Genomic DNA, 14103 nt, shown 5'->3' with positions numbered 1-14103 from the left:
TGCTGTCACATGCACAGTGATGTTTTCACAATTACCTCCAATTGCTTGTGGGTCATAATGAATTTACTTGCAAATATTTAAGTTCAAAGCTTCCGTACCTTTCGGAAACATTGTATTCAGCCCAGTGGAAGGTGCGTTGCATATCTGCCGCCAATGCACTGCCATCATTCCCACGTTCACATAAATTTGATGCCTATAGCAATCAGTTCGGAGCAGTTTTGAAGCAGTATTCTGTTTTGGAGCAGAACGGAGCACGGAAAGCAGTTTGGGGCAGCACTTCTACCAGACGCTTTCAGCGCATGCTCCACGAACCTGCAGAGTCCCCATAATCACAGGACTGTGCATGTGGCAGCGTGCAAACACCTAAAATGCATGTCACAAAGCAGGAGACTGAATTTTTCAATTGCTGCAGCATCTACACTGACATTTCCAGCCTTTATGGCCCCCATACTGCACATCACCAATCTGTCCAATGCGCAGCGCTAACTCTTCACGCAGGCAAGGCTCCCAGCTGCAAACGTTGCACCACTCGCAATGCCACCAGTGCTGACTCTCCTTCCAATGCTTTGCTTTCCTACATGCTTTTCGAAACCAAAACAGAATTTTCACTAAGGGTCTATCAAGCACTAGCGATCCTAAGCACCTGCTCTTTATTTTTGGCAGCCATGTCAATTCATGGCAGCTATGCTGCCTGTTGACAACTTCACAACTGAGTGGAACCGTGTGAAGCAGTCATTGAATGGCGTCACATATGCCAAATGGGGGCAGAGGATTTATTGCGCAAGGCAAATTTAACGGTAGGACTTCTGGTATCTGGCACGGGCACCTGGTCCACCAAACTTCTTGGGCTCGCAGCGCCTTGGGTCGGCTACAAGCAAGGTGCGGTCATACTGGATCAGGGTGTCCTTGATCTCCTTCTTGGACTGCTCATCCACATCTGCAGGTTGTCATGAATAAAGAGAAAGATGCAAGCATGCTGTTATGACAGGCCGATCACAAACATACATTTCGCACATAGTCAAAATGAGCATAAACTCCACGCCTAATCACAACTGCTCCACTTCAGTGCAATGCATAGCACTGAAGGGACAAATTCAACAGGCCTGCAATTTACATCCAGACCAGTCGTCGTCCAACTGCTGCATCCACTGTTTGTGAAAACGAGGGTTTCTCCTTCAGCTGAGCTCATGCTGCCACATTAAACGAGATGGAACTGCATATAGTCTAGCCCGGTTATAACGAAGTCCGCTATTTCGTTGTATCTGGACTATATATAAAAAAAAGAGGCAAATTTGAGTAAATTGTTTCATCGTCGCTGGACAAAGTGGTCCAGCATTCCTTGAACAAGTTTTGCAAGTGCGGTCTTCAGGATCGCGGCCTCCATACCGTCCCAAAACCTCAATATATAGAACACAGATATATTGAATTATTGCATCTTGAGGTAACAGAGCGGAACACAGGACGGGGGCACAAGATTAGGGTGCACAAATGACAGGCTGGAAGAACACAAAAACAACGTTGAACAAAAAAGCAGGCATTTGGGGATCCATGTAAGAGACTGCGCGTCAAAAACTTGCTCCGTGCAATTCACACAATGTAAAGTGCTAGCAAAACAATGAGCCGCTGGTTCGCGAGATAATTGAAGCCGCTGAGATAGCTAGACTGCAGGAACGATGTGTAAGCAAACCGCCCTTCTGTTAACACAAAAAGAAATCGAACTGCTGAATGTGCAATCTTCTCCATGAGCGTTCAGAGAGTGCACCATGCTGTGTGCAAAAGAAGGTTATGCGGCACGTGTATTTATTTATCTATTATTATGTTTTATTTTGTTGTTTTTTACTATAACTATGCTGAAATGTGCAAGTCATTTGTACGCGATCTGTGGCGTTAGGGTATAAGAAGTTGAGGGTTTTCCAAAATAAACGTTGAAAGTCAGTGCTCGTTGTGTCGTCCTCTAATCTTGTGCTCCCAACCTGTGTTCCGCGCTGTTACCTCAAGATGCATAACCAACATGCTCAAGCTGCTATTCTAGTGAATTATTACGTATATCGAACATTTCCTATATCACGAGGAAAATCACATGCTTTAATTTTGTATTTCGAACGGGGCCGGATGTACAATGGATACAGTGGACTCCTCTTAAACGGTACTTGAAGGGGATTCAGAAAGTGTTCCATTTATCAGAAGTTTCATTTAAGCAAAGTACACATATTTCGTGATGCAAAACTTTATTCAAATTGTTCCAAGCCTTAATGTTGTGGGTGCAAAGAAAAAAATGAATCAATCTTAGTTTGCTTAACATTTTTCAATTGCTTTTTAACGAAGTAAGTGTGCATACTCGACAAGCTTGGCAGAAATTCCACACACCCCTCATGTTCAAAGTAGTGTTGCAGAAGTGCAACCGCATCTTTAGCTGCACTATCTGGCACTGCACTTAGCTCAGGGTCCTCACACTCGTCACTGGAGGAGGAGGACTGGTCGTCGGCTTGCACCTCGGCAATCATTTCTTGAAGACTTTCCTCACGACAGGTGCGCACGTGGGCATCCACAGCCTCGTAGTCCTGTCGCGAAAAAGGAGCACAGGGCACTACCTGCCTGAATCTCTTCATGAGGTAATGGTTCATGAGCTCTGAAGCCTGCATGGTGGAAGCACCTCTGCACTGTTGTCGCCTGCACTTGTTCCCAGGCACGGACCAAGATATGTATCGCCGACAGCAAGTCAATGCTGTAGTCCTTGCCACTGTCGGCACAAAGAAGCATGCGGTGGAGCAGCTGGCGGCGGTAATGCACCTTGATATTCTGTATTACCCCCTGATCCATAGGTTGTACCAATGCAGTCGCATTGGCAGGCAGAAACTCGAGGCTGATGGACTTCAGTCCTTCCACTTGCCCATGGGCAGGGCAATTATCGACAATGAAAACAACTTTCCTGCCTTGCTTAGTAAACCTTGCATCTTCCTCTTGCAGCCAGTTCTCAAATATTGCCATGGTCATCCACGCTTTACTATTGGCAGTGTACGTCACAGAAAGACTTCGCGTTCCTTTGAAGCAACGTGGGTGCTTTGCCTTCCTGACTACCAGCAGTTTCAGTTTTTCGTCCCCGCCATGTTCGCGCCCACGAGCACCGTAATGCGCTCCTTACTGCGCTTCCCACCAGTGCAGGCTTCGCCTTTGTAGGCCAGTGTCTTAGATGGAAGTGCTTTATAGAAAAGGCTCATCTCATCAATGTTGAACACGTCTCGTGGTTCATAGCTGCTTAAAATATCCTGCAGTGGCCCCTGTTGCCAGTCGGCGCACAAGTCTTTGTCCACGGAAGCACTTTCACCGGAGATTGTCTTGAAGACTAGGCCATGGCGTTTTTTAAAACGGCTGAGCCATCCATCGCTGGCGCTGAAGTTGTCGGCTCCTAGTTGCAAGGCTATCTCCCGCGCCTTTTGCTCCAGAATGGGACCGCTTATCGGAAAATTAGCGCTCCGCGCACGCTTAAACCATAAAAAGAGAACTTTTTCTAATTCCTCATGCGGCGTTGTCCTCATCCGCATTCGGCTTGAAGCAAAAGTCCCAGTCTTCACAGCTCCTTGTATAGTGGCCTTGTTCTTCAATATCCGCGACAGCGTTGACTTCGGGATGTCGAACTTCTTCGCAACTTCTGTTTTCGACAGGCCGCTTCGCTCAAGCTCCTGAAGAACTTGTAATTTCTTCTCAGCGAGAGCGCTTTGTGTGGTCGTTTCTGAACGTTCGCCATCACGACCAAGCATTGACCTCGCGTAGGCCTAACGCAGAGCACCGGGACAACACGCGACACGACGATCCGGCACGGCGGCAACAACGATGGCTACTGGATTGGCTTGCCTCAGCTGTAGTTCTGGCTGTGAAGTATTTGTTCATGGTTGTGAGATTACCGTTGCCATGTGCGAGAACATATTTGCTGGTCAGATTCCGAATGTTCAGCTTTTGTGCCGTTTAACCGAGGGTAACAAATAAGCGGTGTTTCAATTAACCGAATAATTTTACTGTGTTGGTATAGGAATCCAACCAAATAACGCTACTTAATTCCATTTATCCGAAATTTTCATTCAACCGAGTTTCGTTTATTGGGCGTCCACTGTATATCAAACTCCACCACCCCAGACCACGTGCGCTCTGTTGACAGGAGGCGGGCTTTCCCGCAACACCCTCGAAAAGATAGTGGCGGCGCCAGTCTTTGTTATCGTGCGTTCGTGTGTGGTTTGTGTGATCGCTTATGCCTGGCTTAGGCCTGTCATACGTGGTTGGTATTCTGTTGTGATGGCTACAAACGCGAAGCAGAAGTCCCTGACATTTGCCGCGAAATTAGAAGTTATCCAGAATGGTGAAAAGAAATCAAGTGTTGCCGAAGCTTTCAACATACCAAGTAGCACTTTGAGGAAAAACAAGACTGACATAAAGGCCAAGGCAGAACAAAACCAACACTCAGGCGTGCGGCTGGTGCACAAAGCTGCCTTGAGAAAGACGTTGAGAAGGCGCTGCACAAATGGTTTATCGACACAAGGACCCGCAATATTCCTTTATTGGGACCGATGCTGCAACAGAAAGCTAAGGACTTTGCGTTCATTCTCGGCGCTGAGAACTTCAATGCCAGCAGTGCAGGAGTTAGCAGAAATTCGCAGAGAATCACAGCAGAAATTACTGCCAAGCGGCCAAACGAAGACGCTGCTGAGATTGATCCAACAAGCGCTGACAGTGCGCCTCTCCCGACTGCCACTGAGGCTGTAGCTGCGTTGGCCCTTGTATGGCGCCACTGCGGCACAATAGAAGGCACCGGACTATCGCTGATTGATCGTCTAGACTATGTTGAGCAGGCCATGGTGAAGCACGCGGTTTCCAACTTGAAGCAGGCTACGATGCTACAGTACTTTCAGCCAAATAAATAAAATACTTTGTTAAAAGCTTCAAGTGAGTATTGCGCCCCGATTGGTTCATTGATTGATTTGTACTAGTTTTCTACACGATTTTATTTGTCGAATTCTGGCTATATCGAACTATTTTGCGATCACCGCGCTGTTCGATATATCGAGGTCCGACTGTACATCTGCAGTGTGTCAACTGCTGCGAAGGCCACTGCAGAGGGGCGCAACTAGCGTCGTCGCAGTCACTCTCAGAGGTACTCTCCGTCCCTTCCGTGACATTCCCGGCAACTTCGTCAATTGTGAAGTCCTGCGTGGCAACAAATTCATCGTCGGCCGAAATGAAGTCCATGTGAGACAGACCTGGAGGCACAAGGCCCAACTCTTTAGCAGACTCCCATAGCTGCTCTAAGCAGGCTGTCATGGTGGCACCATCAGCTGTTGCAGCGATGTCAACCGTGGCTGCTTCATCCTCTGCAGGCGCCGTGTTCGCGCTGCTGCTCATTTTCCGACTGGAAGTCATCATGACCAAGAGCGAAGCCCAAATCCTTAGCCTTCACTAGCATGATGGGTCCACTGAGCGGGGATGTTCTTTGATCGGGTATCTATGAACCACCTGTAAAGTGCGGCTTCTACGTCGTATGTGGCACACCGAATCCTCTTTCGGTCCCCGCTGCCAATGTCGCCATCGAGAATGGCGTCAATCTTGCTGCCGTTCTTGATTATCGTAGTGTGTGCGCTGTGCAATTCCATACTTCCGAGCGATATCACTCTTCTTCACGTTTCGGCGCACTTCATCCAGAATGGTAAGCCTAGTCTTCAATGACAACACTTTTCTCTTTCCCGTTTTGGTGGGGCTCACGAGATTCGACATTGCCGAGAAATCGAAGGGTCAGGTCCGAGAAATGGAATAACTGAGTAGGTCCGTTGTCAAAAAATTGCCCAGGCGCAGTCGGGGGTCACGAGATATCAAAGGTGAGAAGCGGAACAAGGCTGGAAGGCGTAATGGCCTCAGAGAGGGAATGCATACAAAGATCCACGAAAGCGGAGGAAACGCTCCCGCGACGCTTCCTCCCAGACTCTCTCTCCCGCGCCCAGAACCGAGAAGAGAGAAGCCCCAGACAGAGAAATTCAAGAACTGCAATTGGCCAAGTCTACCACTGCTCCTTGACGTAACTGAGAATTTCCTTTTATTTTCTTACTTTTGTTACCTCCCGCGCAACCGGCTCAACGAGACGCCACATCACAAAGACGACATGTCAAGCGATGCACTGAAGCAACCTTTCTATTTGCGGGAAAGCAGACGACACTGTGGATGCGGACGTCAGCCAAATTTTGTCCTTAATTTTGCACAAAAATTTGCCTGAGGGCGTAAAAATCTCCCTCCCGATGGATACATTATTTTCCATTTGGTACAAAATCACTTCGCTATATCCACTGACGTGCCTTTATTTACTTCGTTAAACTGGACCCAAATTGTATTAAAAATGCAAAAATGGAAATTGGAACTTCTTTCGTTATAACCGCTATTTCGCTACAAGTGGCTTCGCTATAACCGGGCTGACTGTACGCTCACCCTGCACACCCTAAGGATTTGTACGATTCAAGTGCAACAGTTATATTCCGCACGAAAGCGCAGCAGCATTATGCATGAAAAAAAGAGTTATATGAAGTGATTCGTGCAATTTGCAGGTGACCAATCGAGGCAGCACATCCGAACCCAAAATATGTCATTCAGAGCCACAGCTTCAATGCAAACCGTTGCAACACTAACTCTGCTTTGTCACAATGATTAGGTCCCAGATACTGCTGAATAACCACTAGTCCAGACCAACGATGCTCAAAGAACTGCAAATATTTTTATGATCTTTACTTCCATTTAATATAATCGGTTTCAGTGCTTGCACGATAGAAGCCAATGGGCCTGTATATGCACATATTCAAACATGAGCTTAAATCATGACCAGCAAAATGACAAATTTTCTGAATTGAGCATCCTTGAAATGCACTAAAAGCTTAGGCAGCCAGTCAACTTTCACAGCTCAGTTTCTAATACGGAAGATGCAATTTTTATTATATAATAAAATACTAGGATCCAAGTGGCAAATGCCCTTCAAAGGAGGCCAATGGTGTTAAGCAAATGTCCCTTTTCCCCTGGGCAGCCCTCTATGATACCATGCTAAGCCAGTCTGATACAGCTCAATAAAACATGGCAGGTGCCTCTTAACCTTCAATCAATAACATCAGCCAATTTTCATGACACTACAGTTAATCCAATTAAGCTGTGGTGAACCCACCACTTTCATCTGCCACACCCTGCATTGTTATACCAGCAGGATACAACATCATTAGAGTTAGTTTATGCCAGTGGCTGGAGGGCTGCCTTTGAGAGCAAATGCAAAGAGTACAGTCGCTGACCGATCTTTCAGACTCTGATAGACCCGGGAAATCAGAGCAATCGAACAGTAAAAAATCTGTGAACATAAAAAAAAATGCTTTTCTGCGATAAATCAGCTTTACAAACCAGGACCTTCACCGCTCCCGATGTTTTGTTAACTAATATGTTGATAATAGAGAGTTAAAGCATGGCACAAACTGCTACTGCATTGTGCTTCAGCGTGCCGCCCATGCGCACGCAACAGCTTGATCCGATACGGCAGCCGCCGTCACCAGTGTGTACAGAACACCGGGAAGCTTGCAAAGCGTTTAAGGCGGTCACCACACACACAGTAGTGCCCCGCAGCAGAAGTGGATTGTGCTAACCTACAACCACTACAATCCACCAGTTAGAACATCTCAGCCAGTCATGCCACTGTTATGTCCATTTCACGACATTGACGCTGCAGGTCACGCTCATGACGCAAACGAATTACACGCGGCGCGCGAAGCAACATTCAGTTGGTAGCAAAGACCCCGAGATGGAACTCGCAAGAAAAAAGCCAGAGTAATGAGAGCCTCAATGAATGCACTGACCCCCACTTTACCCCACGGGCATCATCCGCACAATCTGTGGCGGACAGTGCTCACATTTCATTTTCAGTCCGGTTGTGCACTCTTTGTAGACTACAGCAATGACAACGACGAGCGTTACTGCGCTGCCTCAAATGGCAACGATGAGCAAAGAGCTAAGCTAGTCCGTCCGAATGACCCTGCTCAGCCTAACTTTCACGGCCATGCAAAACCAGTTATTTACAACCTCATGTCTATGTCATGCCGAAAAAACAATCTCCACAGTATTCCTGCAACCAAATTCGGTCGAAAAAAAAAAAAAAAAAAAAAGGAAAAAAAAAAAAGCTTTTGGACACCATAGAGTCCCAAATATTGGTCGCGAAAATTTACATTTTCCCATGGGGCACGGGGAGGTTCCTGAATGAAGTCAAAAATATTGCACAAGTCTAAATTATTGGAGTCTGAAAAATCAATCTGCTACCATAAATGTTTGGATCAGCAACGACAGCATCATAAAATATGGAAGAAAACTTACATTTCTGGTAGTAGGCAACCAGGGCCTTCGAAATGGCTTGCCGGATGGCTGTGCAAAGCAAAGTCAATGAACATTTAGAGCTGTTGCAACATTTCATATCTATAGGCAGCACTTTCAGTTTAACACTTTCCTGCCACACGCCTATTCCCATCAATAGGCAACAATAAAATATTTCAGTCGTATTTTCCCACTTCCAGAGCACCCCTGAAGAGCTAGAGGCCATCCACTGGGTAAAAGGGGAACCACAAAGTAACCCAATTATGATACCAGATATAATGGCACATCACTTGTAACGATCAAATTTCTTGCATTTATCAATTTCCTCATGGTCTGCATGTAAAAATAAATCATATATAACAATACGATTATTAGCAACACACAGGATAAAACGAAAGCTTCCTGCCAGCCCGGAAGAGGTTTACCACAAAAAATTTGCCTGAATGTTTGATAAAAAAATAAAACATGAGCAGAGTGACATAAAAACTTGGCATAAATGGTGCAAATGGACCAGTGTAGAGAAATCATCAACGGGGCGTTGCGTGTGGCCTTAGGAAATGAGCACTATTACAATCACAAATACTGGAGGGATGAGGGGAAGCTTTGCTTAGCTGCCACTGCGCAAAGGGTGCGGCCGCCTAAGGAAGCGATCCCAACTCGCCATTGCTTTCTACAAACCGCATTTGTTACTAAATCTCTTCCCTGCTTAGACCAACGCAAATAAAACTGAATTCTATGAGAGATAAAAACACAAATAGCAATGCATACTGCCTATAAATGCTTATCTACGCTACTATGCAGTGAAAGTCTCAATTTCAAATGCCTTTGTGCCTCACTCGGTAGCTAAATTTCTTAAAAACCGGGCAGTTCGGATCATGCTTTCCCAGATGTTTTTCTTTTTTCCAGAGTTCCTGAAAAAATATATCGACGAGGTTTTACTGTATTCACCACCCATCCCCACCAACCCTTGCCAGTTCAGATACAGTGATAACCGGTTAAAACGAGCATACATTCAGGTTTTCTCTATATCGCTATAAGTGGACTGCACTATATTCTATAAGATTCGCTTTTCCAATGCGTGGCGTCATTTAAAAACCCTACGGAGTCAAACCAAGTGACACAGTGTATTGTTTACATCAGTTGTTCTCAACCATGTGTGTGTATGGGACCACTTGAAACTGGGGGAGGGGTATCTTGCTCAGAGCAGGTCGTGGAATTGGGATTGCGTCAAGGCTAAACTGCCCTCTTAAAAACATGCACCACGGCCGACAGAGGCGACTACGTAAGCTACTAGAATGGATTAGACTCCTCCCAACATCGTGCCGCTTACTCGTCGGACAACTTAGACATTTTGCATTGCAGCCCCGTGCAGCAGTGCCCTGGAAACTGTCTGGTCAGGATAGAGCTATCCCGCAACCTTTTTCTGTGTGTGTGTGTGTGTGTGTGCGGATTTCGTGTACTTTAAAAATCACTTGGCGAAGCCCCATTTGAGAAACACTGGTTTACATTATGGCATCTGCATAACGTGCTGCTGCCCCATTGCCCTGCCAACTATTCACTAGGGGTCACATTTTCTCACATAACCAAAAAATTTTGCACACGAAAGGTTGACACTTACTGATGTAATGCAGACAGTTCAACTGCAGAAAATGTTTAAATAATTTTTGCCCTACCTGCGTAAAAAAATTTGTAATTTTTCTTTTCATATCGTCTTGAATAAATATGGTTTTTGACAAACTCTTATTAAAAGCAAATTTCGCTTTTAAAACATGATGCCATGAACTTCAGCATTAAAAACCTCTGTTAAACTGAAAAGCTCCAATCCACAGTCAGACGCCAGGGCTAGTCTCTATCATCTGTCGGCTACACCTTGTCACTTTTCCTCTCATCACTTGTACAGCAATACAAGTTCAATTTTTACTTATCCTGAGCACTTATGAATCAAGCTTGCTTCAATTCCAATGATCTAAGGCCAATGATACACTACATTTTGAACAGTCTACTCGGGGTATATGCAAAGTTACAAGAGGATCCTGACATACCAGCTTCATTTAATTAGAAAATAAGAGAAAGAAAAGAAAACAGAAGGGCTTTGAAAATGCTCAACAAAAATTGCACAGACAGACTTGCCTGCAATCACTCTTAAACAAGACGTGAGCTAGCACAGGTAAATGGGAAATATCCGTGGACACTGTCACATACAAATCTACCATTAAATCCAGCTTACCGTAGATCTGGGCAACGTTACCACCGCCCTTGACACGGATCCTTATGTCCACACCAGCGAAGCGCTCCTTGCCCAAAAGCAGAATGGGCTCAAGCAACTGCACAGAAATAAAGCATGGGTCACACAACTAATTCTCAACTGTAGTCATTAAAGGGTTGCTAAAGCAAAGCTGCCAGTGTCTGCAGGTCAAGGTGCACATGATGAAAAATGGAGTGCTCAGCGTTTTAACGTACAGCTTTGGAATTAAATTATAGTAGCTCTCTAGCAGTTCTTCGCTCGTGTGCACAGTGTCTGCCCATTTAATTACCATTCCTTATAGCACATAGCCCCAAGTTACCATGCAATCCAGCTACCAGTCATAAGAGACTACCAAATCAGATAAGCCCCATTTTAACCAAGCCAAATGAATGTGCACACATGGCCTAAAAGTAGTGTGCCCGACTCTGGCTCCAAAAGCCCCAAAGTTGATTCTTACATCCCCGCTGCCTTTCCCACCTCAAATGTGCAAAATAAATCGACAGTTCCTCCCAACCTCTCAACTGCGTGACAGCAAAGCTTAGATGGAAACATAAAACTTTCAGCAAAGTTTGTCATCTGTCAGATTTGCATACTTAGCATCTTGGGTTTTGTAAATAGCTTTGTATTAGTTTATGCGTATATTGTTACATCATACAACAGACAGAGGAATCAGTGTTCATATATTTCACCTGCCAGCTGATTTTCCGGAAAAAGGGGCCTTTAATAATATCGTGTTAAATGTAAGTTCGAAATGTCACGTGAGCAGTAAGACGAAAGACGCCTAGAGCAGTAGCTGCCAATTTGAGAGGCATCTAGCACAGTCCATTAAGATAAACAAAACGACAAAATAGACAGAGCTACACTTCCAACGACGTGTATAGGGCAAAACGCTTGCGCCTAACAGTTTTACATTTAGTGAAATTCAGCTCGAAGAAAGCGTACCTCGCGGAGTGACGCTAACCGCAATAAGAACGAAGTGACGCACAACACTCCACGGACTTACCCCTGTCAAAAAACGACCAGTGCATCAGAAATACAACATCTGTTCCAACACGCAAGCCCGTTACATACTATGAATGAAACCGCTACTCTTGTCAAATGAACAGGCAAGCGAGTATGAGTGCACCTACAGATGTCCAAGCAAAATAACTTAAATTCCAATGATCTCATTTATACGTGCGTCTAAAACGTGCTTCGAGGCATTCCCAATCGCAAGCGCTACCAATCGGACAATTACCTTGTAGCGCAGTGTCAAGGGCTCGATGTTCTCCAGTGGCCGGCCGTTCACTTTGAGCAGCCCATTGCCGCGCTTGCATATGCCACTGCAGTGGCAGTTTTCTGAAAGCATATGCAAAGTTAATGGCTGTGTAATATCAATGAGGACACAGTACTACAAGGTTATCTCGGGCGTCACCGCATGCTATCACAAACTTCATTTGCTGTAAACACGTGTAGCAGAGCAGACATTCCAACATATTCATGCAAATATGATGAAACCACGCAGTAGTGTTCAATACGCAACTGAAGCTCCACAAATGGCTCTACATTTTTGCCATCGCATACATGGCGCGACTAGCTAAAGTAGGCGAAAGGCTAACAGAGGTTTATAATAAATTTTCCCGGCACGATTGGGAGTTAGGCCTACACACTCACCTTCCTCCCGAAGACTTGAACAGATTGTATAGCTTCCTTCGTGGTCCTAAAAGAAAAAATTAGGGCATTGAGAATTCGTCTACGGAACCATCAAAGACATGCACAGCTTTATTAAGGGAATAAAAGTACTCACGCTGCCATTTTGTGAGCAAGCCGACCTAAACGTGGTCAAACCGTCAAACCACCAAGGAACGAAATAAAAAGGATGGTGGCACGCTCTCGCGGCGATCTCGTGGAATCTCGTCTCGACTTCAGCCGAGTGACAAGCTGATCCACAGCCTGGCGCTAACCAACCTATGTCCAGCATCCATAGTTTCTAAAGTACGTTTTGATATTTGCTTTAAAAATTCAAAGGAGAGTAGTTAGGAATATGTAGCTCTCGTACTTAACGTTCTCAACTTTGAAACCTTAGCTACATAGTTTCTGTGAATTCCGTCAGGGGGTCTACCATGTGCGTCGCGCGGAACTTAAATGGTCGAAATGCTACGCAAGATCAATCTCTAAAATACACAACCTCTAACACAAGTTCCTAACCTCGAGCAATGGGAGGCCATGTTGGTCAGCTCAGACCTGGGAGTTCAAACACGGGTCACTGATTGGGCTACTCAGGTCGCTGTCAGCCGTGGACTGATAGCCACCTAGAACAGACCATCTGCATCGTGCCTTTTCTGACGAAATAAATGTTACAATCGAGAATTTGTCAGCCGAGCAGGGGACGCGGCAGTCGCTGAGAGCTTCTCGAAGGACGGCATAGCATCACCTCACGATATTGCTATTCATGTTAAACTTGAAAGGAGGATATTCCCCACTTTAGACAAAGCCTTAGATAAGGAGCAGGAGACCACCTGGAGGAGACTCCAGACGCGATCCTTCAAGACTCCTTACCTGTTGTCAGAATTCTACTCCAGTGATTACGACCCGGTTGACGACTGGGCACGTTGGTATGGGTTCATACTTAACCAGCCAAAAGACGAGACACAGCAAAGAGGAGGACAGGACCCAGCCTTGTCCTGTCCTCCTCTTTGCTGTGTCTCGTCTTTTGGCTGGTTAATTACGACCCGGATTGTATACTATGTGGTGAAATAGCCACTTATGGTCACATATTGTGGAAATGTAAAGAGGAGCCGCACCGGAAACTCAATACATGTACCTACTCTCATAATACACCTACCTACTCTCGAGCAATGGGAGCTCAGACCTGGAAGTCCAAATCCGGGTGATTGAATAGGCTATTCAGGTCGCTGTCAGCCGTGGACTGATAGCCACCTAGCATGGATCATCTGCATTCTGCCTTCTCTGAGGAAATAAATGTTCTGCAATCAAACTGCCAGTTACGCACACAGTACTGGCCATAACATGGAGCACATCTCCACAATAAAAACTTTTGTCACGTGCAACCTAGCGAATATTAGACACTTTATATATATGTTAGCGCATGCCGTTGGTACGTTCTTGTATGAACCCAAGTAACCATCACATCTTTCCTACGAAATGAGAGAAAATTTCATGCAGCTGAATCGTGCTCCATAATATTTTGGCAACACCTGTACGTGCCAGCTTTCTTTGCTGAAGAAGGTACACAAGTAACTTTCGTTGGTAGGCAGCAGCTCAAATGGGTACTGTAGACTGCAAGTACTGCTCCATAAAAAGATTTGATCTAATATTCATTTTCACTTTTTGAACAACACGAATTTAAAAGCCTTTCAGCAGGCCGAAAATACTGGGGTTCGATTTAAACCCTAGTAACAGGCAAAACTATCATGTTACATGTTGTGGTGCCCATTGCAAAACACTACCTCATAAGTAGCTCTTTTTTTTTTATGCAAAACGTTTCCATG

General features: G+C 45.4%; 1 pseudogene; it reads right to left on the bottom strand.

The window, feature by feature from the left end:
• Positions 1–754: 754 nt before the first annotated feature.
• On the bottom strand, positions 755–12535 carry LOC146191445 (small ribosomal subunit protein uS9-like; annotated as a pseudogene).
• Between the last annotated feature and the right edge of the window lie 1568 nt (positions 12536–14103).

The sequence above is a fragment of the Amblyomma maculatum genome, chromosome 4 (genome assembly GCF_055883805.1).
Source record: "Amblyomma maculatum isolate TAMU_Amacu chromosome 4, ASM5588380v1, whole genome shotgun sequence".
In the NCBI taxonomy this organism is placed as follows: Eukaryota; Metazoa; Arthropoda; class Arachnida; order Ixodida; family Ixodidae; genus Amblyomma; species Amblyomma maculatum.
This window is presented reverse-complemented; position numbering and strand designations above follow the sequence as displayed.